Source organism: Chamaea fasciata, unplaced genomic scaffold (assembly GCF_029207755.1).
Source record: "Chamaea fasciata isolate MVZ Bird 193981 ecotype frontalis unplaced genomic scaffold, bChaFas1.0.hap1 SCAF_3, whole genome shotgun sequence".
In the NCBI taxonomy this organism is placed as follows: Eukaryota; Metazoa; Chordata; class Aves; order Passeriformes; family Sylviidae; genus Chamaea; species Chamaea fasciata.
In genome coordinates, this window is record NW_027094088.1 from 49,218,110 (window position 1) to 49,240,156 (window position 22,047).

The window sequence follows — 22,047 nt, forward strand, 5'->3', positions numbered from 1 at the left end:
GGCAGGCAGAGGGAGGAGCAGTGGCCTGCAGCTGTGCAGAGAGAAGGCAGCTTCCCAGGATGCCTAAGGAAGCCATTTGGGAGTCACCTGCAATTTTACAGAGCCTGTCCCACAGAACCAAGGTGAGTGGCCTCCAGCACAGTACAGACTTTCCTGCCTGTATCACAGGGCACATCTTGGGTAAATTGCACTGAGCACTGCTAAAGGTGAGCCTGTGCTACATCACCTGTACTTAAATGACAGTGAAATAACTGCTGACAACCAGACTAGGCAAGGGAGGTTCACCCAGTATGGATTTCTGCTTGCTGCAGACAAGAAAACACATACATGCAGCCTGTCAAAGGCTTTAACCTCCAAATCCCTGCACAAACCATGATTAGGGCAGTCAGTGCCTTACACCACGCAAACTTTGGACAGCTGCAGCCACTGTCAGGAGTCCCCAAGAGCCCTTCAGGACTCCACCAGCTTCTTGGCAGACAAGTCTCAAGACACTCTTGAGGTGACCACAGCACGCTGCTGTCTGGAACGCTCTCCTGCAGAACCTCTTGGTGGCAGCTGGCATCAATTTTTCCAGAATCCATACCACAAAGCAGCAAACCACCATGGTATTCAGACTAACTGTCCCTGCACTTGGAATGAAGCCATAGAAAAAGCCTGATTGCAACTCAAATTTTTTACTTCATGCAATCACGAAAATGTATGCACTGTGAAGCAATATCAGATTATGACTAAAAAGCACCACTTACAAGATCATATACCTCAGCAGCAATTGAGAATGTTGTACAAGAAAATTTTACCTATAAAATCCAGATTTAAAAAAATAAAAAATAACAGAATAAAACCAGAAGATTTCTTATATAGATGACCTCAGTATTCCTCATTTCTGGCCTAACATGCATCTGAAACTGACACTACCTATTCACATCTAACATACCTAGCCAAAAAGCTGTTACAAACAGAAATCAACAACCAGGTAGGTTTTATCTAACAGCAAGGAATAGTGGCTACAGCTCAGTCCAGGTACAAGAAGTCACATCAGTAAGGAAAGTGTCATGACAGTTGAAAAACCTAAACTGTATGAAATTTTTCATATCCACTTAAAATAAAACCTCAGCTCTAGGCTTCTTTTAGGCTACAGCTGAAAAACCTGCTTGGGACACAGAGGGTACATGTCAGCCAGGAGCTATTGCTTTACCTTTCTGTGCTTCTCCTTCCTCTTTGGCAGCTAAAGCTGATCCAACATACCCTACACTGGAGTCACCTCGAGCTCAACCAGACATCAAAGACAGCCCAATGCATGAAAAGATTTTTCTGAGCAAGCTTCAAGATCCCTATATCATGTGCACAGCATGCCATGCTCAGAATGTTGAAACTCAAGATGTTGTTTCAGGGGAGTACAATTACCTAAGAAATCTTGTTAACCCTGTCTTTTCCCCTCAGTGGTACAGAGCTCCTTGCCATCAAAGACATAGAACCAAGTAACTTCCTGGTAGATCCTAAGTATCCACCTCACAGGAGCCTGGCAGATAAGATGAAACTCAAAAAAAAAAAAAAAAAATTAATCCATTTCTCCCCCTACACGTGTCTTTTTTTTTTTTTTTTGGGGGGGGGGTCTTTTGGGTTTTTTTGTTTTGTTTTGTTGGGGGTTTTTTTGTGGGTTTTTTGGGGGTTTTTTTTTTTTTTTCCTTTTAAGACACAGGAATGGACTAGACTGGTCCAACCGTGACTGTTGGACCAGTATTTTCCATAAGAATTAATTTCAGACATTATTTGTACTGAACATAGTGTTATTAAAACATGTTTCTCTTTTTAAATATCATTCATTAACCTGCCTGCCCCTTTTGTGCCAACAGCCCCCAAGGACACAGCAATGTACCATGATGCTTTCTTAAAGTTCCATCTGCCTTTTTCCTTCCTTAAGCATCTGTGAGAATGAAGAGTAATGCCACAGTTTGAGGTATCAAATCTTTTAACATTATTACTCCTTAGCATGATAAAGGCAAAAGAACAGAGGGAACAAAAACAGTGGTATGACTGCGTAAAAGGAGAGCAACAGTTATGAAAAGGGTCCTGGATTTAGATATCCTGCACAGTAGGAGGAACTCTACACACCCCACTTTTGGAGGATTCAGCTCCTTCCTGAGCACATGCACAGCAGGTGACAGCCCTCCTCAGTATTCTTCAGCTTGCCAGGATTCCCTCAGCAGGCCTTGCTCCTACAGCTGCTCCCCAACACACCTCAGTCCAGTTTGTGGCACTGCTCCTGCAGAAGCACACAAGGCACTTACTAAAAATCCAGCCCCTTTTCTCTCCTTTCAAAAGGAGTGTTTTCTAGGAAGGGGAAGGAAAAAAGTCCACCAAAACCCACATCTTTGATAAACACAAGCTACTTAGTATTGATAAAACACTCGGTGAATAAAAATATGTTAATTTACGTACCCCTACTATTCCCTAAGGAGCAAAGCATCCTTTCTATTTCTTAAGGAAGGAATGAGAACCCCCCCAACTCCCATCTTCCTACAACATTCTGGTCGGTTATAAAATACGTAGACAACCCTTGCCAGTCAGGCTCTGCTTTTATGTTTGCATTATAAAAGCCTCTGAAACTAGGATTTTTGAAACTGTCCATTACAGCTACAGTTTTGTCAAGCTTTCTGCTATAAACCCCTGAAAAAATAAAACAAAAACAAACAAACAAAAAAACCCCCCACCAACCTGAAATGCTTGTGCTTTGATAGCAATGCTGACAAGTTATTTTATTCCTCAAAGTAATTTTCTATGGATTCCTACAAGTCTGTAAGGCTAACCCCCAGAGGCTGACATTATGATTCAGAAAACAAATTAGCCACATTCAGTCAAAAAAACAATGTCACCATTCAGCAAAGCACACAGTAATCCAGCCAATGTCTTCTCAACACAAGACATTAAAAACGTCAGCAAGTTACAGCCCAGTGAGAAACAAATTCACCAAGCTGCTAAAACATTTGTTTCCTTTCACACTGCTGCAGCCTGACAATAAAAGCCAAGGACTGACTCGGGGCCAAATTCTGCTCCATTACCTACCGATTGTTTCCTCTGGCCAGTGTGGCTCTGCCTGCCCTCCAGCCACTTAATGGACTGCTAATGGACAATGTCAGAACAGTTTGTTCCTTTAAGAGGAAATAAAAACAAACCTAAACACACACACACAAAATTAAACTCTTGTGATGACAAAAGAGAGAAGAAAAACTTCTTATCCCGGATGCCTGTTTGCTGAAGCCTGCTTCTGTTACAGAGGATGATCTGTGTCCATCCCAAATGGAGCACACTCGAAAGAATCCCGAGATCAGATGCCCAGGCTGTGTCCCGGCATTCAGTCGCCCCCAACAGCCACTTTCGGAGCCTTACATACCTCCTCCACCCACAACACTGTCCTTTAATTCTGTTTGAGGCACCTGAACACAGTTCAAGGTCAATCCATTACCTAATGAATATCATGTTGGAGAGCAAAAAGGAATCTAAATTATCTAAAATTAGAGGTAAAAAACAAAAGCCTCACAAAATTGTGATTTGTCCTCTACTCAACCTCTGTTTCATGCTGAAAGAGCTCTCTTATTTCCCCAAAACACATTACATGCTTGCATGACAGAACTGCATTATTTAGCTTTTGAAAGACAGAAGTTATCGCACCCAAAACAGCTGGCAGAACAACACTATAATGAAAATGCCCTGGAGAAGCACAGACTTGATTGGCAAATAAAGTACAGAAATTGCCCAACCACTCCAGCACAGTTACCAAGGGTCATCTCACATTTGAAGACTTAAATTTGCCTTCACCACCTCGTTATTTAGGTTCTCAGCAAAGGAATTTAGAAATAAAAGAAGGAATTAGCCTGTGGGTTTCAATTAGGACACTTGGAATGTAGGGAAGTTAAGCTAAGCCTGTAGGCAATCGGGAGTATCTATGGTAGATACTGCCCCACCCAAGAATAGCACACCTATGGAAACCTTGACAACAGTAGCAAAAAAGAGGAATAAGGTTTGTATTTCTGGACAGAAAAAGCCTTTTGAAAGCAACCATCTTTTTGTCTAAGTCCGACTAATTCGTATAGCAAAACACACAAAATAAGCATCTAAAATTTTACATGGAAACCAGCACTGTTTTTATCCCTGTTAGCAAGAAGCAAAAAGCTCAGCCAGCCATGTAGCACCAGTTTGTGACCACCAAGCTCATAGAAGCACCCCTGAGCTCATTGGGAGTACTGGCCCCTGACTTTATCAACACAGAATAATCTTCATCAGCAGGTTTTGGGTTGGGTCTTTTTTAAGGACTAGGGTGGGGAAGGGGGAGGTAAGATGTTTAGTCTTTTTAAAGGAACAGAAAGCAAAAGTTGTGATTGTTGTGAAGATTTTCTCTTCTCTTGCAACACCATGGCAGAAAAAATAGCTCCAGCAACACATAATTTGCTTGTAAACTTTCACCTTTGTGCCACAATTTTAATTCCTGCAATCAGTGGTATGCACAAAGCTTTCCCTCATTCTTTTTCCTTCTCTCTCCAAACTTCAGCAGATAGTCAAACCCAGAGTTATATAAACAGTGTCTCTAACAAAAAAAAAAAAAAATCTGCCTACAGCAACTGGCAAATAAAATGCAGTTACCTAAATTTTAAGTTTTCTATAGAGACCAAACTATGGAATATAAGCACTAACAAAGAAATAAAAAATAAAATCATGCAAAAGGAAAAGTCATGCACCTCACTACCTGGTGTTTCCCAACAGCAGACACCACCAAAAACAAGACACCACAGACAAGTAATGAGGACCACCCTCTGGTTCTCACCAAAGTGTACTGCAAATTTAAGCTAAAGTGTGTTTACTTCACAACAAGAAGTCCCCCAGGAACTGATAACCTAGAGGAAGGCATCCTCACAGCTGAAGGAATATTAAAATAGCTGTTTCCATACCTCCCAACAAAAGCAACCTAACATGCCACGCTGTGGTCTCAGCACATTGGAATGATGATTAAAAGGAGGTAGAGATAACCAAGCTCTCAGGAGACAGAAATAATGCTCAACACGAGGCCTGACCAGCCCACGCTGCTCAGCCAGTGACCCTGCTTTTTCATGGGATGACAGTGCAAACCCAAGAGCTGTAAGCAGTGTCCCGAATATCTGCTGCTCCAGAATTGCAGACAGTACACAAGGCTGCTCCAGAGGCTCACCAGAGCCAGAAACCTCACATGTCACTCCAACAGTTTGCAATGGGTCCCTAACACGGGATCCAAAGCAAGCAACACCAGCTCCCTGTGCAAGACATCCCTATGAAGTTTTCACGTACAATACAAATACATTTGAGCACATATTTCACAAGCTGCCCAGCACATGGAAAGAGAAGAGAAAGGCAGATAACTCCTGCCCAAAATCTACCAAAGATGTTTCTAAGCAACACACAGGAAGGCACTTAAAAAAGACAAAGTAAATTTACGAACACAAATAAAATCACAAACTAGATTTACTACAGCTGGTTTTGTTATGAGCACACATTAGGTCTTTGAATTTCTAAGTGGTTATAAAGAAAATGGAATCCACAAGTTGGTGTTAGCCATCTGCTCCTTTTTCTGCGCCCAAATTAAAACTCACTAGGCTCACTTGCACTTGTGGAGGTGATTTACAGGATACAAGGTCGGAGGGATCGCTGTGATCAACCAGTATAATCTTCTGCATAACAGAAGAGCCATCCCCACAAAAAGCTCATCTGCATACCAGAAAGGAAGCAGAGACAACAGATGTCAGAGACCCTGCACAGGCACAAGCAAACAAGATTGCTTGGACAGAGAAGGAAACCAAGCCATAAACTGTATTTATGCAAGTAGCTCTCTCTTCTAGTTTTGGCAGAGTTTCAAATCAGGCAGACATCACAAATAACCTTGTCTGAACATCTTAAGGAAACAATGTTCAAGTACGAAAGACAATGTTATTTTGTTCTCTGTGACAGGCAGGTAAAGACAGTAGCACTGAAAAGTTATTCCCAACACTAAATTTTACTGCCCACTTGTATTCCAGTGTCTCTTCTATCCCAAATCTTTCAGTTTGAAGTTTTCCTATTTTTCTTTTTCAACAATCCAAAGGCTGCCATCCTAAACCCTCCTCACTCCATCTTTTCACTCCAAATATTAATACCCTTCCTGATCCACCCCCTCAGAGCTGCCTCTCTTTTTACCCAAACTCCTAGACTCTGTCATCATTCCTGTCTAAAACTCTCTAGGTCAACAGCTTATCACAAACAGAAGCCTGTTCCTGAGATTTAAATGGCAATACCTGGCTCCCACACATAACTACATGCTCCAATTTCCTAAATAGAAGAATGCTTGGCCTCCTCCATATCAGTGGATGCCCAATTAGTGTCAACTCTTCTCTGGCCTCTCACTGTAACTCCCACCCCATCCCAGCACACAGGCAGAGGCTACAGGTACTTGTTTATGCACCAGGTTGTCCTTCACATGCACATGCTGACTGGCATATATAACTAGTATGCTCACACAACCTCTAGCTGCTTAATTAGCTTTATAACACACAATTAGGTTTATGAATGCTGGATTAAACTTCCATTAGTTACGACAAGTTGAACTAGTTGTGCAGAGGAAAAAAAAAGATGGGAAGAAAAGTTTAATTAGAGTATCCTACTTTCCTTGTGAAAATGCATTAAATCAACAGATTTCAAGAAACTGTATGCTGTTAACATTTTCAAAATTACACAAATGCTATTTAGATGTTTCTGAAAGGAAGTTAACCAAGCATCTCTGGATATAGACTGTGTAGGACCCATTTCAGTGACAGCAGTGTGCAGAGTACAGTTATTTTAAAAAACGGAATTTACAACCACATGTAATTTAAGTCTTTCCTGGCAGTCCAGTGTAGAAGACAACCATAACGTAACACCTTGAGCATTTGAGATATGCAAAGGCAAGGTGTTAGCATTCTGGGTTTGATTGCTTCAAACCTCTGACAGTATTTAGATGTCTAGCCTTAAAAAAAAAAATCCAAAAACAAAACACTTGCTTTCACAGTTGTGTTTCATCTATGGAAGGTAATAAAAATAAACTTTACAATGATAATTAACTCAGAAATTAAGGAAAAAAGTAAAGAAGTGTCCTTACAAAGTCCTAACACACTATCACTTGGAACAAGATTTCTAGACCAAAAACATTGAACATGTATGGTTTATATACTCATTGCAATTTTGTGACTCTTATAATCACTGTAATATCAATAGAATCATTGGAAATTTCATGTGGCTGTCTCAAGGATTAAGCAAGCAATTAACCTGTATGGATCCACTGGTTTTTGCATTGTTCCCAGAAAGTTTAGTAAAATTTTGATAGAAGTGTTTTTTTGTAGAAAGTACAGCATGGTAGATGTCAGAAGGCATCTTTAGAGATCATTTGTCTAAACCAGTCCCGCAGCCAAAGCAGGCTGCCCAAGGCCATATCCAGACAAACTTAACATCTGCAGTGACAGAGACTTCACAACCTCTCTAAGCAACCCAAGACAGGGTTTCAACAGAAATGGAGTTTGCTGTGTTTCAGTTTGCTCCCCTTGCCTCTTGTCCTTTCAATGGCCTCAGAAGAGCCTAACAACCTTCTTTGCACCATCCTTTCAGATATTTATAAACTTCAGTAGCATCCCTTGGATTCTGATCCTCTTATTCTGGCTGAACAGCCTCAGCTCTCAGTCTTTCCCCACAGGAGAAATGCTCCAGTCCCTTCACCATCCTCATGGTCCTCACTCCAGTGTGTTCACATCTCTCCTGTACTGGGGAGTCCAGAACTGGACCAAGTATGCCAGGTGTGGTATCACCAGTACTAAGAAGATGAGAACACATCCAAGAACATGCAGCATGCTCATGCCTTAAGGAATGACAGAGAAAGGAAGCAAGCTCCTTTCTCACAAACTTGCCAGCAGTATGCCCAGGTAGCCAAGAAGGCCAACGGCATCCTGGTCTGTGTCAGAAAGCGTGGTCAGCAGATCCAGGGTAGTGATCATCTCCCTGTACCTGGCACTGATGACAACACACCTCAAATCCTGTGTCCAGTTTTGGACCCAGCACTACAAGAAGGATACTGAGGTGCAGGACTGAGTCCAGAGAATGGCAACAGTGAAGTGTTTAGAGCTCAGGTCTTATAAGGAGCAGCTGAGGGAGCTGGAGGGGTTTGGCCTGGAGAAAAGGAGGGTCAGGGGTGACCTTATCACTCTCTACAACTGCCTGAAAGAAGGGTGTACCCAGGCAGGGTTCAGTCTCTTCTCCCAGGTACCAAGTGACAGGGCAAGAGGAGATGGCCTCCAGTTGCACCAGGGGAGATTTAGACTAGAGATTAAGAAAAACTTCTTCACTGGAAGGGTGGTCAAGCACTAGAACAGGCTGCCCAGGGAGGTGCTGGAATCACCAGAAAAGGGCATGTGAGCAAAGCACTCAGCAAATATGGTTTAGTGAAAAGCTAAATAATTTTACCTAACAGTCTGTGTAACAGAAAGCTTCTTCACACTTCTGTCCAGCTTAAAACAGTTTACTGGAACATTTCAATTCTTCACATCTAAGACTCATATCAAATGATGGTGCTCTTACAAATTCCTGGGCAGGCAACGCTTGGAAAACAGGACTGGAGGAAACTGTTGCATGCCAATCTTGACAACAAAGTTAAGCTCAGTCTTCACAGAAATCAAACAGACAAAGAAAGTTCAAAAAAGCAGAAATTGTTTATTTTGTTTCCAGACAGGCCAAGTCTGAGCTTCATTGGCTATTCCGTTATTTTGTCAAGGATCAGTCACTGATGCCTGTAAATTATTTACTTTAGCCTATTAATCTTAGTAATAACAAAGATGAAACCTGAAACATAGAAGGTTTAAAGGAAGCCCCTGAAAGTCACAGTGTAGTAGTGCTCTAAAGACGAAGGAGAAGCAAGCAAAAAGAATAAACAGGATAACTGAAAAATTTAAATCCAAAATATTTTCTAGTGCAAACTACACCAAATACTCTCATTTCTATCCCTAAAACAATCCAGAGAGTTCACTACAGAAATGGTGACCATAAGTTTGCCTGCTTTTAGCTTCACATTACCAAGCCAAAGAATGCTAAATGTCTTATACTGCCACCCAGCCCCAGTGAAGATGATTAAGTGAAAGGCAAATCCAATCCTTTGGATAGATTATTTCCTTTCCCAGTAACAACCCTTTGCTGGCCAAGGAATATTGCACCACTGGGGAAGGTTCTGTACCTTTGTGCAGAAACTGAAATGCTAAGCATTTGAGCACTTCGCTCATGACAAAATTACTGTTCTTCCTCTAGCGGTAAGAAGAAACAGTCATAAAAACTGTCTTTCCTGGCAGTCACTTTGTGTTTTTAGTGAGACATCTTAATGGAGAAAAAATAAAAGAAAAATTGGAGTAAAGTATTATGAATGGTCCCTTCTTATGGCTTCTGGCAAACATAAGATTTTCTTTTGTCATTTGATCGGAATAACAGTAAGTTGAGGCACTGCTAATCCTATATCCTAATTAAATTCTCATTTCCTTCCCTGGCTTAGACATTAATTAGTCCCCAAAGCTGAACCCCCTCCTGATTAACTGCTTTGAAAGTACATAAATTCTGTTTGGCAATTGCAGGATAAATATCTGGAACACATTAAACCAGGTATTTATGCAATCAAGCAAGCACTGACCACCAGTGTGAGCCCACTGAATATTTCCTACTTCAATACAGAAAGATCCTTAAGGACATACCACTCTCAACAGTGTGAGAAAAACTGGAGAAGACAGTCTGCTCTCATCAGACTCCACTTGGAGTACTGCTTCCAGCTCTGGGACCCCTAACACAGGGGGGACAAGGACCTGTTTGAGCAGATCCAGAGGAGGCCACAAAGATGATCGGAGGGCTAGAACATCTCTCCCATGAAGACAGACTGAGAGAGTCAGGGTTGTCCAGTTGGAGAAGAGCCTTCCAGTACTTTAAGGAGAGCTACAAGAAAAAATGGGGAGGGAGACTATCAGGAACTACATTGATAGGGCAAGGAATAAATGTTTGAAAGGGAAAGAATATGTTTAGACTACATATAAGGAATCAATTCTTTGCTGTGAGGGCGGTGAGGCACTGGAACACATTGCCCAGGGAAGCTGTGGATGCCCCATCCCTGAAAGCATTCCAAGCCAGATTAGACGGGACTTTGAGCAACCTCATCTAGTGGAAGATGTCCCTGCCTATGACAGGAAATAGAAGGTCTTTAAAGGCCTCTTCCAACCCAAACTGTTGGTTCAATGAAAATATAGCAAGAGAGCAGTCAAAACGAGACCAGCCAAAGTTCAAAGCCTACCAAACCCTTGGCAGAACCTGAGCCATAGGCTTTCAGCTGTCCATTGGTTAGGCAAAGGATTACATGTACACATCCCATTCCCCGTGCTTTTATTATTTTATTGACAAGCTTGAAGAGAACTGTAGTAGAGCCTGTGCAAATATAGAGTTTGATTTCTGTTACTCTAACATATCAAGTGGGTTTGTGTACAATTTGGAATAGACACATCACCTTTATCTTTGTAGAAACTGGCTAAACAACAGAAAGATCACCTAACAAAAACAGATAATTACATGTCATATTAGGACTGCTGCCTCTGGCAACTATTCCAGTAGATCAGTCACACTCACGGGTATAATCCTGTCCTGGGTGCTTTTTCAGAGAGGGTTCTTCTGCATGCCTTCCCAGTGCTAAAGAGTCAGGCAACAAGCAGGCTCACGATTCACTATTTTTGCCCTCTGCCAAAGGTCAATGTCCCTGCAGCAGACAGGTGGTGTCTGTGCCTCAGCAAGGATGGAGCTTGCAGCCTGAATGTTGCTAGCCTGAGGACCAAAATGATGATAACCACCAGTGAAACAAGAAAAACAAGGGAACTAGTATAAACTGGCTAAAAAAGCCAAGACAAGCTTACGGAATTAAGAGTCCACAAAGAGACATGATAATTTATGGCTGAAGAGATCCCTGAACTGCAAACCAGAATGCGAAAATAAGGTATTTTAGAGGAAGTACCATTAAAAATGTGCTTATGGAAGAAGTATAAGCACATGGTATCTGCCTGTGGATGCCACTACAGGAAATGATGAGGAAATGATGGCAACTGCATTGGCAGATCAACCCTTTGCCAGCAAGAAAGGCAGGCTATACAGCAAACCAAAATACCAAGTACACCCTTTGCAGCAGACAAAAGAATTTGGTGCAATACAAAATCATTTCCTCAATTCAATGGTTTATCTTGAAAGTCAGAACACTTGGTCTGATACTTTTTTTTAATCAATAAAAATACTTATAACTTTCCAATGTCTACATAGTCGACTTAAATCAGTCCTTAACCCCCACCCCACGAAAATCCAGGACAAGATCACCATTGCTGGATCACATAAGGCGAGGGGGAAATTCTTCTAAGGCTTTGACACTCCCACCCTCACTCCACCCCAGAAAGAAAAAGCTATTTCCAAGTAGTATCAAATAATATTTCTAGCTACAAACAGTTTTATGAACAAGCATTTCCCAATCTCCCAAAATGCATGCTATAAGCATAGCTAGAATAAGAGCTGTGCTTAAAGCTGGGGTTCAGTATAACATCCCAGCCTGATGTTACCTCTCAGCACCTTCTCTGCAAATCCCAGCACTCCAAAGAGCCAGGCTCACATTAGTTCTGTCAGACCCACCCATACAAACACTCCCAAGCACCAGACAGCACTGATGAAGCAAAGCCCAACTCCAACACATTTGAGCAGCTGGTGAAGGATCTACATTGATGTGCTATTGCTCATCAAGAGTAAAGGGTCAAATGAGGGAGAGAAAAGAGATGGGGTAAGGCCAAGACATACTTCCAGAAACATACAAAAAGACTGGCTCTGCGTGAAAGAAAAACTCATATGGTTCCTCAGAGGGGGTAAGAGAAGCCTGCTTTCTATTTAACATGTTTTTGCACTTCTGAGTGAGAAAGCTACTACAACAAATTAGCTTCATACACATTTACAAGAATTTCAAAGTCTCAATAAAATGGTGCATTTAACCTACCACAAACTATAAAGCTTAGTGGCAAAAAGACCCCAGCAATGCATTCCACTCTCTTCAGGTCACGCAGATAAATGTAAGACCTCAATGAAGGTAATAAAAGTCATTCTTATTTCAGAAACAATAACATTACCTTCACAGAAAGAACAGGTGTTATGAACTGAGTCAAATAAACAGAACAAATCACAAGGTCATCTCCTAAAGATGCTGCTTTCATCATATAACTTGCCTTTGAATCCTTGGCTTTGTGTACTGTAAGTGTGATGTAGGGGGAAAGTGGGGAATGCATCTAGAGAGTACTTTTAACTTAATTGTTTTAATTCATTTTTAAAATTAAAAAGCAAAAAGTTTACCTTCAACACTCTGCATTGCTAACTATCACAAATAACTTTAGTATTTCTCACAGTTTTGCCTGCATCACACAAGGTAAAACCAAAAGAAATGTGATTGATGAAATTTGCTACAACTTTAAGTTGTCCCACTTTAACATATCTTAAACCACTGTAATATAAATATACAGTTGAAAACCTTTAACAGCTTTAATATTAAAGTTATTACAAGATTTTTCTATAGCTGTTTGTTCTTTTGAACAACAGTCCTAAAAACTAAATCACAAAATCACTTACTACTTTTAAGAAACATCCCAAACACCATTTTCATCCCTGACACAATGACATAAGAAGCTTAATCCACATAATACAGATTAGACCTTCATATCCGAAGACCTCTAATTTCACTGATGACAATTACCACTTCCAATTTTCCACAGTATTGCTACATTAAGGCAACTCTTTAAAAGTTAAAATATTTTCTTGTCCAGAACACAATGGCAAAGCAGCAGCACAAAGAAGAAAAAAAAAGAAATAAAACTTTAAGCTGCAAAGAAGCCAGGAGGTGGGAAACAGTAGTAAGGACGTATACAAGGGCATATGAACTCAGGCACAGTGCTGTCTGAAGATCGTGGAACAAGCTGCAGTACAGGGTTCATATTTCAGGCTGTCCACCACCGACACACAAGCAACCTGTGGCAGAAGAATTATTCTTCACAAAACCCAAGTATTCATGAAGCCTACCACAAAGGGGAGTAAGGAAAGAATTCCTGCAGCTGTAAATGCATCTTCAAGATGGTGTTGCAGAACCAAGTGCATCCTAAATTTTAGTCACATGCTACTTGCTCAAACAGCACAAGAGACATCATCACTGTCCAACAGGTTTGGAAATGAAAATTCACACTGACAAGTTACTCAAATGGCCAGAAGATACACATTCTTCTTTTTCTTCATAGAATGATTCTACTAAATACTGCCATGATGGGCCTCAAAGCTACACAGTCCAGTTAAGAGCTCTGGGAGTGCTTAGAAGGCAATACAGACATGCTTTATCCTGTAGCACCTTTTCAGTCCAACTATGAACTGGCATGACTGGCTTCACAAAACAGCATTTGCAGACTTCAATTTATTCCGAAACAAGCTTCAAATTTTGTAAATGACAAGTGAAAACTGAGTAAAAGGGGAAAAGTGCAAAGGAAGAATCAGAGTGGGCTTCTTAAAAGGCTAGGGAAAAAGCATTGTATGTGAAGATTTTTGTTCTCAAAAGAGTTAGCGTAATTAACTGATGACTTAGCAACCTTTTATGCTTATTTCAATTTTGGTGCATTTAATAATAGCCTTCTACATGTGAGAGACTTGTCTGCAGCCCTGCAGAGATAAGTATATAATAAAAACAACAATTTTCTTAAAACTAAATAAATAAAAGCTCAGAAACTTTAATCTTGTCACATTGTTCCACTCTTTCTATCCATGTCACAACACTTCACAGTAATTCCTCAAGTCTTTATGTGGCTGCAAAAAGGAAAAGCAATTAATCCTGACTACCAACCTTCTAATCCTTCAAAAGCAGAATGAAATTTGGGCTCAGTAAGGGAGCATTAGAAGATAACAGAACTCCAGCTGCTCAGTTGTAATAAGTGCACCTCTTAGACATGAACATTATAGAAAAAAAACATGGAGATCTTCAAGAAAAGCTTGCATTTCTACCTTTTGTTCTCTAATTTTAGCATATTAGAAGAGGCCATGTAAGAAAGCAGTATGTGAGGACACTCATTCTTGGAAGAGAAGAAAACATTAGGAAAGACTAAGAGCACCCAAGGATGAAACATGAATGTTTGTATTTACTGTATCAATTAGGACACACATTCTTCATCTGGATCATGTCAGTTTTCAAACCTCAGGACAGCAAAAAAGAACTAGGGAGGAGGAAGATACAGACAGAAAGCAGGGACCAGTTAAGACAAAACTTTATGAGTTAAGACACAAATACAGAAGTGTCATATTATAAAAGATCAGGAAAAATAAAACAAGCCTGAGAAACTGAAGATACTTATCAAAGAGGTATCTAAGCATAACAAAAGGAGAAAAGCTGAAGGCCACACAAAAAACCACCACAGTATCAGAAAAATCATAATTGCACAAAGTTTAAAAACACACACCGTGTCACTTATCTATATCAGGGAAATTTCCCCAAACAAAACAGTTTCTTTGACAACCTAAGATACTGGTTTGGAACTTTAACTTTCTTAACTGCACATTTGGTTTGTTTCTTGCAAAAGTGAAGGCTTAATAAATCACTTACATTGGCATGAGAAGACAATAGGAGAATGAATATGCAAAGACAAACAAGAAAAAAGCTTCCTTGATTTATTAGACAATTTTTTATTGCACTTTTCCACTGCAAAGCAATGGAAATAATAAAACAAGAGAATCAGATTATCTGTTTGTCTCAAAAGTCTTCAAGAGCTACTGCTAAACCAGTAGAGCATTTTCCCAAGACCTGTTGCTGTTTGAGCCATTTTACAGAAACTTCTACCAACTCTAGCATCAACTTTGCTCTGCTCCCCCCAGACTACACTATGAAAAATAAGATAGCTACAGATTTATTCATAGTGTCACATCCAATTTTGAATTGAACAAGGAGCAATGGCCTTGGCAGGACTGCATGCTAAACTACTGAGCTGATGAAGAATATTTTTCCTAATTCCTTCAACGACTGATAATTTGTATACACAGATATGTTTGGTTCTGTTTGGATTTGATAGGGCTGCTTTTCATGGGGTGTTATGTTCAATGGCTAGAGTAATTTTTTTTGGCTAGTCCAAAAGTCTCCCATCTTACAGAAAAGGAGTACATTCATACTGTCAAAACAGCAGCCAATTATTTACCTGATATGACTGCTGTGTATAGTGTTCAAGGACATTAGGCAGGAAAAGGCTGTTAGAATATACACGTTGTCCTTGAGATCTGACTCACCCTCTATCCCTCTGGAGGGTGACAGATACCAAGCATGCAGAAGGGAACTGGAGACAGGGCAGCATGCAGAAGTAAGGAAGACTGTGCCAGGACTTCAGCAAAAGGGGCTAGAAAACATCCACTGCTCCAGCTGACGCTGGATGTGACCCAGCCTCACTGCTCCTGCAGGCTCCTTCAGGTGATGCCATCAGAAGCAGGAGCAGTGTCCACAAACAAGCAGCAGAACACTGCACGTGCTTAGCAGCTGGCCAGGACATTTCCAAGATGCTGCAAGTGCTCAGTGAAGGCCTGCATGCCTCAAACATTTCATTGGTGCAGGTTTGAGAGTCACACAGAAAGGCAAAAGGACTCACTGTCAGCCAAACCCTGCTCCCATAAGCATTAGCATATTTGTAAACCAAACTTTGAATTATTTTCAGATATATTTGTTTATTTCAGACCAAGAGTTCATTTTTACCATCTGAAAATTTTTGGACCACAGGGTTTTTAAGCTCTTACTCTTGCTGAGAGTTGACTGCATGTGTCTGCTAAGAAAATCCAGCTTTTCTCTCAAAAAAAAAATCCAGTTGAAGATGTAATTTAAATAAGCAGGCTTTTTCATTCCCATTGGGAAAGGTGTGGCAAGGATTTGAGAATTAAAGAGTGAAATTGAGTCTGGGAAGATAGAGACAGGTAGGTAGAAAGTTTTTCATTTTTCCTCCTTGTTTCACTCAATCCTATTCTAATTGTCAGTAAGTTGAAAAAAAATTCCCCTCAATCAAGTCTATTTTGCCCACAGTTCAAACTGGCAAGTGATATATATCCCTACCCCTATTTCAACCCATGAGCTTTCAGTCTTATTTTTCTCCCCCTGTCCAATTGAGAGGAGAGTGAATGGCAGCTACCAAAGTCAACCCATTACAGGGGCTGAACACCAAACTTGTTATGTAGAGTCAAAGACAATATTAACTGCAAGAAGGCACATTTACAGCAATTTATACAGAAAAATCTTAGCTCAGAGAAGAATGTCCAATAAGATAGGAAGCTAGTTTACCTGGCCATAAAATAATTCCAGCTCAACTCCTGAGGACAAACTCTTAGAGTTATTTTTATTACCTTAACAAAAACAATAAAAAGATGCACAAAAACCCCAAACAAACAACCAAATACATTTAACAAAAACCAGAGAAGCAAGGTGAATGCTCTATATACAATAAAGTCTATTATAGTATTGCTCACTATAACTCAAATCATTTGACCATAATAATGAGTTAAATAGCACTGTTTTCTGATATTAATCCATTGTAAAACAAAGTACATTGGAAGGTTAGCATCTTGCATTATCAGCAATACCTTGGTTTCTCTTTCAGATGCAAACCTAAAAAAAATATTTGGTTAAAATTAGCACTTTTTTTCTCCCCTTAGTGACAGACAAATAAATGACTTAAACCAAAAAGCACCTCCAACAGAAGGCTGGCACTGTGCAGTGAAGTGGGAATAACTTGTGACAAATGACAGTTCGATTATTTTCAAGAATATACCACATAACTATATTGGATACAGGAATGAAACTGCATCAAAATCAACTAAAAACACAAGAGGTATACTGTGACTGGTTTAATTCTGTCTAGGTATAAGGACTTGCAACTCTTTCTGCTAACAACTTCTGTATAATCAGTTCTGTTCACAGATCAAAAACCAAAACTAAAACAGTTGCTTCCATTTAACTGCACAGCACATTTACTACTTGATTAATACAGCAAAGTACACCATCAGTACATCATCACTGGATAATCAAGGTCACCAACTACAATTTCTCTCACTTTTATTAATGAAAAATGAGCTTGAACATTATGGGAGACTACCTACATTCAAGAGCACTAAACAAAAGATTGAGGCATGTTCCCACAGGAAAGTTATCTGTGTAACCCACACTTGGAACTTTTTTTCAAGCTACTGCATTTACTGCTTGTAGATAAGGAATTCTTGCATGAGATTTTATGGCAACAGATATGGAAATGATGGTAAGACATCAGGTGACAGAGTTTTATGACTTTCTTGTACACAAGGCTAGGAATCTCAGCATATTATCCTACAATCTCAAACTGTCATCAGCAAGCAAAAGCTTACAACTTAGTCACTGAAAACTACAACAAGAATTAGTAGCAAAATGTTTGGGAAAAAAAAATACAATGCAAAACCTACATTACAGAAAATCAGAAAAACAAACTGGATGCTATTGTAATACAGAATAGCTTCCAAACATTCAATTCCAAGTTTACATGTATTTACAGCAACTAAACAGATCATAATAATTTAATTTCTTCATTAGAAGTGGAGAAATGGCAACTAGCCTTTTAGAAAGGAGTGTGCCTGACAAATTTGGCAGAAGAATCTGTATAAGGACTTAGGGGAAAAAGCTTTAGAGGGGATCTATCATCCTGCTTTCAGAAAGTAACAACTTTACTATCTCTTTGCTACCTTAAAAGCAGCAGTGGAAATATTTCCCTTGTATATAAGGCAATTCTGGTCTGCCACAAAAGCCAACTAAATATTGATTTTACTATAGCTGAGCTGGGAGCTGAAGTTAATTTCAATGGTCTGCACAGAATGTTTTACGAATTGCTTTAAAAATATTTTGCATTACAAGGTATTAAACCAGCTAAGAACCTTTTAAAATAATCTGAAGCTTAAAATGATTGAGCTGTACAATTTTATCAGGGTAAAAAGTATAGCTGAGAAAAAGAGAAACAGTATTAAAGGCTGCACTTCAGCAGCTCATAAAGCCAAGCAGGACACTTCCTTTCAATCCAGGGCAGGCAGTCCTGAAGCTGTGATGTTGGGGTACAGCTCAGGGCAGCCTTGCAAAAGCACTGGGCTAGAACCAGCCACCAGCACAAGACGGAATGGGCAGGGATAGGACCTATGTACTCCAAGTTAGCATATCATATCACAGGCCTTAATTTCGAGTTAATCAGACCCAGGACAGTTAACCCTGAGCAACACTGTATCTCAATAAAGAGGAGATATGTCATAACCACAGTACAAAATCCACGCTGTAGTGAAATTCATCAAGACAGACACAACCATTCTGCTTCCATCTGCACAAGGGATCCGGAATGCTCTGCTGACTGACAATTATTAGCAAGGGCTACCAGTGCACGCTTGTGTGACAGCTTTGATTCGGGCCGACACAAGGGCAAAGTTGTTGACTGTCACCGTGCACCGCACGGAACCCGGACAGCACACCTCTCCATTTCTGCAGAGAACCTTCGAACCATTCGCTGCTTTTCCTGAACGCTTCGACATAAATTCATCTCCGCACGTAACAAGTGTCAGAGTGAAGGCATCTCCTTGCCCTGCAGCACAAGCCCGGGTTACCGCTGGAAGGATCAGCCAGGGAATTACTGCAATTCGCTTTCTCAGCTGCTCGCTTAGCGAAGATTAGGGCGCGCTCCACCCAGACGCCACACAAATGAGGTCACATAGCTGACCACACACTGCTGCCAATTCCTGCCCTATTCATCAGGGACGAGGGCAGGAAGCAGATGGAGCCCTCAAGTTAAGGGTCGCAACATTTCAGTAGGAACATAAAAGCGAAGCGGCGGCAGCCAATTCACCGCTCGAGGGAACGCGGTTTCCCCGCGTGGCAGAGCTGAGTCACGGGCACCGCTCTGTCCCACGCTGTGCCCAGGGGCACAGGCTGCGTCCAGCAGCGAAACACTCCCCGCCTACAGCCTAAAAGAGGGACTCTACTACAGAACAACAGAAAACACTGTCCGCTTTTTCAGTATCTATGTGCATTTAAGAGTTTAATATACATAAGAAGAGTTTTTTAAAGTCCTTCAGATTTTGGAAATAAGTTCACTTGAAGACCCAAAAGGCAACGAGATGTCATTGCTATGCAAACCTGTTTCTACTTACAACTGTGCTGTATTTCAGAACGCATACTTCATCACCTGCTGCCAAAAAGGAAATATACCATTTTCAAGTGTTTAAAAGCTAGAGTTGTTTGAAATCAAACAGATTTGAGGTCCAACACGGCTCTACTAAACAACTAACAAGACCACAGTTTACAGTAATAAACAACATGATAAATATTTCGGCTATTGTAACAGGTTGTGCGTGGTCTCAATTTGAAGCTGCTATCAGTGCATATATCTTGTGGCAACGTTCCCACCTGAAAGAAAGCTTATCATTTATAGGCTACTGCTTCTGAGACACAAATGGTAGCAGAAGCTAAATGTAGAGTTTCAAAAGATACGCTTTCAAACTATCTGTTTGCAAAATACCTCAGTCACGTCATTGCCAGTGCTTTCTAGTGCTATTGAAAAGTAACATTCATTTAAATCACTGAAACACTCGTTTCAGTCACTGAAATGATGGCTGCACAATTAATTCACATCAAAATGTGAATTAAATGTGAATTAAAATGTAACTTGATCTCTTGCTTCTGTTGACAACTGTGTGAATAAAAAACCAAAACATCAAGTTGCATAATGCTAAGATGCTCACATAGATTATTCAATTACTGCAGAATGCTTTACTGGCTTCAGGAGTTGACATTTTACAGAAAACGATTCACAAGGCAGCCCCTTGCAGAAGGTTTCACAGAACCGGCATCTTTTTCTGCCTCTGTAACATAGGTTAAGTAGCCTCCCTCCAGTGACCGTGATTTCCATCTGGGTAATGAGGCAACTGAGGTGAAAAAACCATTTTATTAAATGATCACATCAAATAGTGCTACAACAGTGGAGTATGTATACGTAAACACAAAATAGCCCGATCATTGTCCTGGAACAGTTTCAGAAATTTTACTAGAAGGACATAGATCATCTTCCATGGCATGGAACAGCAATGAAGAAAGCCCTTTTGTTCGAAGAGGTGAAGAAAGTACAAGATCCCCTCCTTTTTCTCCTCTCAGATAAAGAGTAAGTTTTGTTTCCAGTTAGGCACCAGTGCCATCACACTCCCAGCACCTATCACCAACTTGGAAGTTTAGAAGGTTATTAAGAGAGGTTAGACTGTTATAAAGAAGGGCATCCCACCAAATGAGCTAAATTATTTAGTATGTTTTAGACCATAAATCAACCTCTGACAGAACTTGTGTTGTTTAGGCTTCAGAGAACAGAAGTTAGTCTTATCCATTTTAGTTTCACCCAAACTAATTCATTTACAATCAGATACTTTATCAGGTATGAGCTTCAACTTCCCTTCCTCCAGTCCCTGCCAATTCTCACAGCAAGTGTACAACCAAAAAAGCCAAAGCCACACCTCTGCTGACTGAAAAGTGTCCCTGTTATTTATATTATAGATTTCTGTGAAAAGCAAAGGACATGAAGAAACAATTACATACACACCCCTTCCAGCTTCTCCACCCATTTTTTCCCTGAGTATTTCCAGTACTGAATCATTAAAAATCCTGTCCTCTCAGAGAATGGCCTCTCCACCATAGCATGCTCACACACACCCAGTTTATTTTACCTTCAAGCTTTTTCCTCATTTTCCCTTCCATGCCTCTTACCTCCTAGCTTTTTTCAAATTTTTTCCCTCCTATGTGCATTTCCAATACACTAAAAAGCGTCCAAAGCCACAACTCCCTCACAGTCTCCAAATACAGAGTTTTAAAAAAAGTGAGGGGATGACAATGAATGTGAAACTATGACTCTCTTGGAAAGCAAATCTACAGTGCTACACTTTACGAACGCTTAGGAAGATTATAATTAAACAAGTTTCCTGAAAAAAATCCTGCTGCTTGATTAAGAAAAATTATAATTGCAACATACCAGCCATGATCTATGCTCTTTTAAAAACTGAAGACCCAACTCCCCAGGGATTTAAACAGGCTTCAAGAAACAATCACTAAACACTGTGCTCAATCATTTAAAGCACCTGAGCAAGCATGTAGCTGCTACTCACCTAGGAGATTTACACCTTAGCCTAGCCACCTGGAGCAAGAACCAGAGAAATCATCCGTAGATACACAAACATCACCAAATATTAAGTGTGCACACATCAGCACTTACATGTTAAAAAGACCTGAAGGATTGAGACCGAAAACCTCAGAGAAATTGACCCTCCTATTATCCCACAAATGAACATTTCAGAGGTTTCACAACTGCAGTGTTCATCAGTTAGCTACATGGCTGCTTGTAATGCCTGTCCCAAGTTTATGCTCTTCTAAAAATATAACAAAAAAGAAGGAAAAAAATTCCAAGAAATATTCCCAAAAAACCTACACCAATACACACAGAGCCAGAATAAACAACTTCCATGAACAGCAGCTCAGGATAAAAACCAAGCAGATTGATTTTCTCCTACTGCTAACCTTCCAAGAGTGATCAACGGCAGCTGTCTCACATTTGAGGGCTGAATACGTGCAGATTTTGAAGAACACTAGATCTCTCCAACCTATAATTTACTGAGCTCTCCAGAGCCAGTCAAAAGCAACTCCACTCACATTACTGAGTTTTCTTGACATTTTTGTCAGTTTCTTAAGGAAGTTTGGATCGAGCCACAAAGGAAAAGTTTCTGCTCTCAGCTAAACTGGCGTATATCCAAATCCACCTCATTGTTCTAGAAACAAACATACGTGAAATCAGAGTCCCAGCCCACCATTTTATTCTAAAGTTAGCTATTACATTGATACATCTTCAGAGGATTTTAGTTTCTCTTTCTAAAAACCCATATTCAGACTCCAGT

General features: G+C 40.3%; 1 protein-coding gene across 5 annotated transcripts in view; it reads right to left on the bottom strand.

Moving 5' to 3' along the window:
* Positions 1–22,047, bottom strand: part of UTRN (utrophin) — a 349,507-nt gene that overhangs the window by 292,108 nt on the left and 35,352 nt on the right. The gene's annotated exons all lie outside the window — the stretch shown is intronic.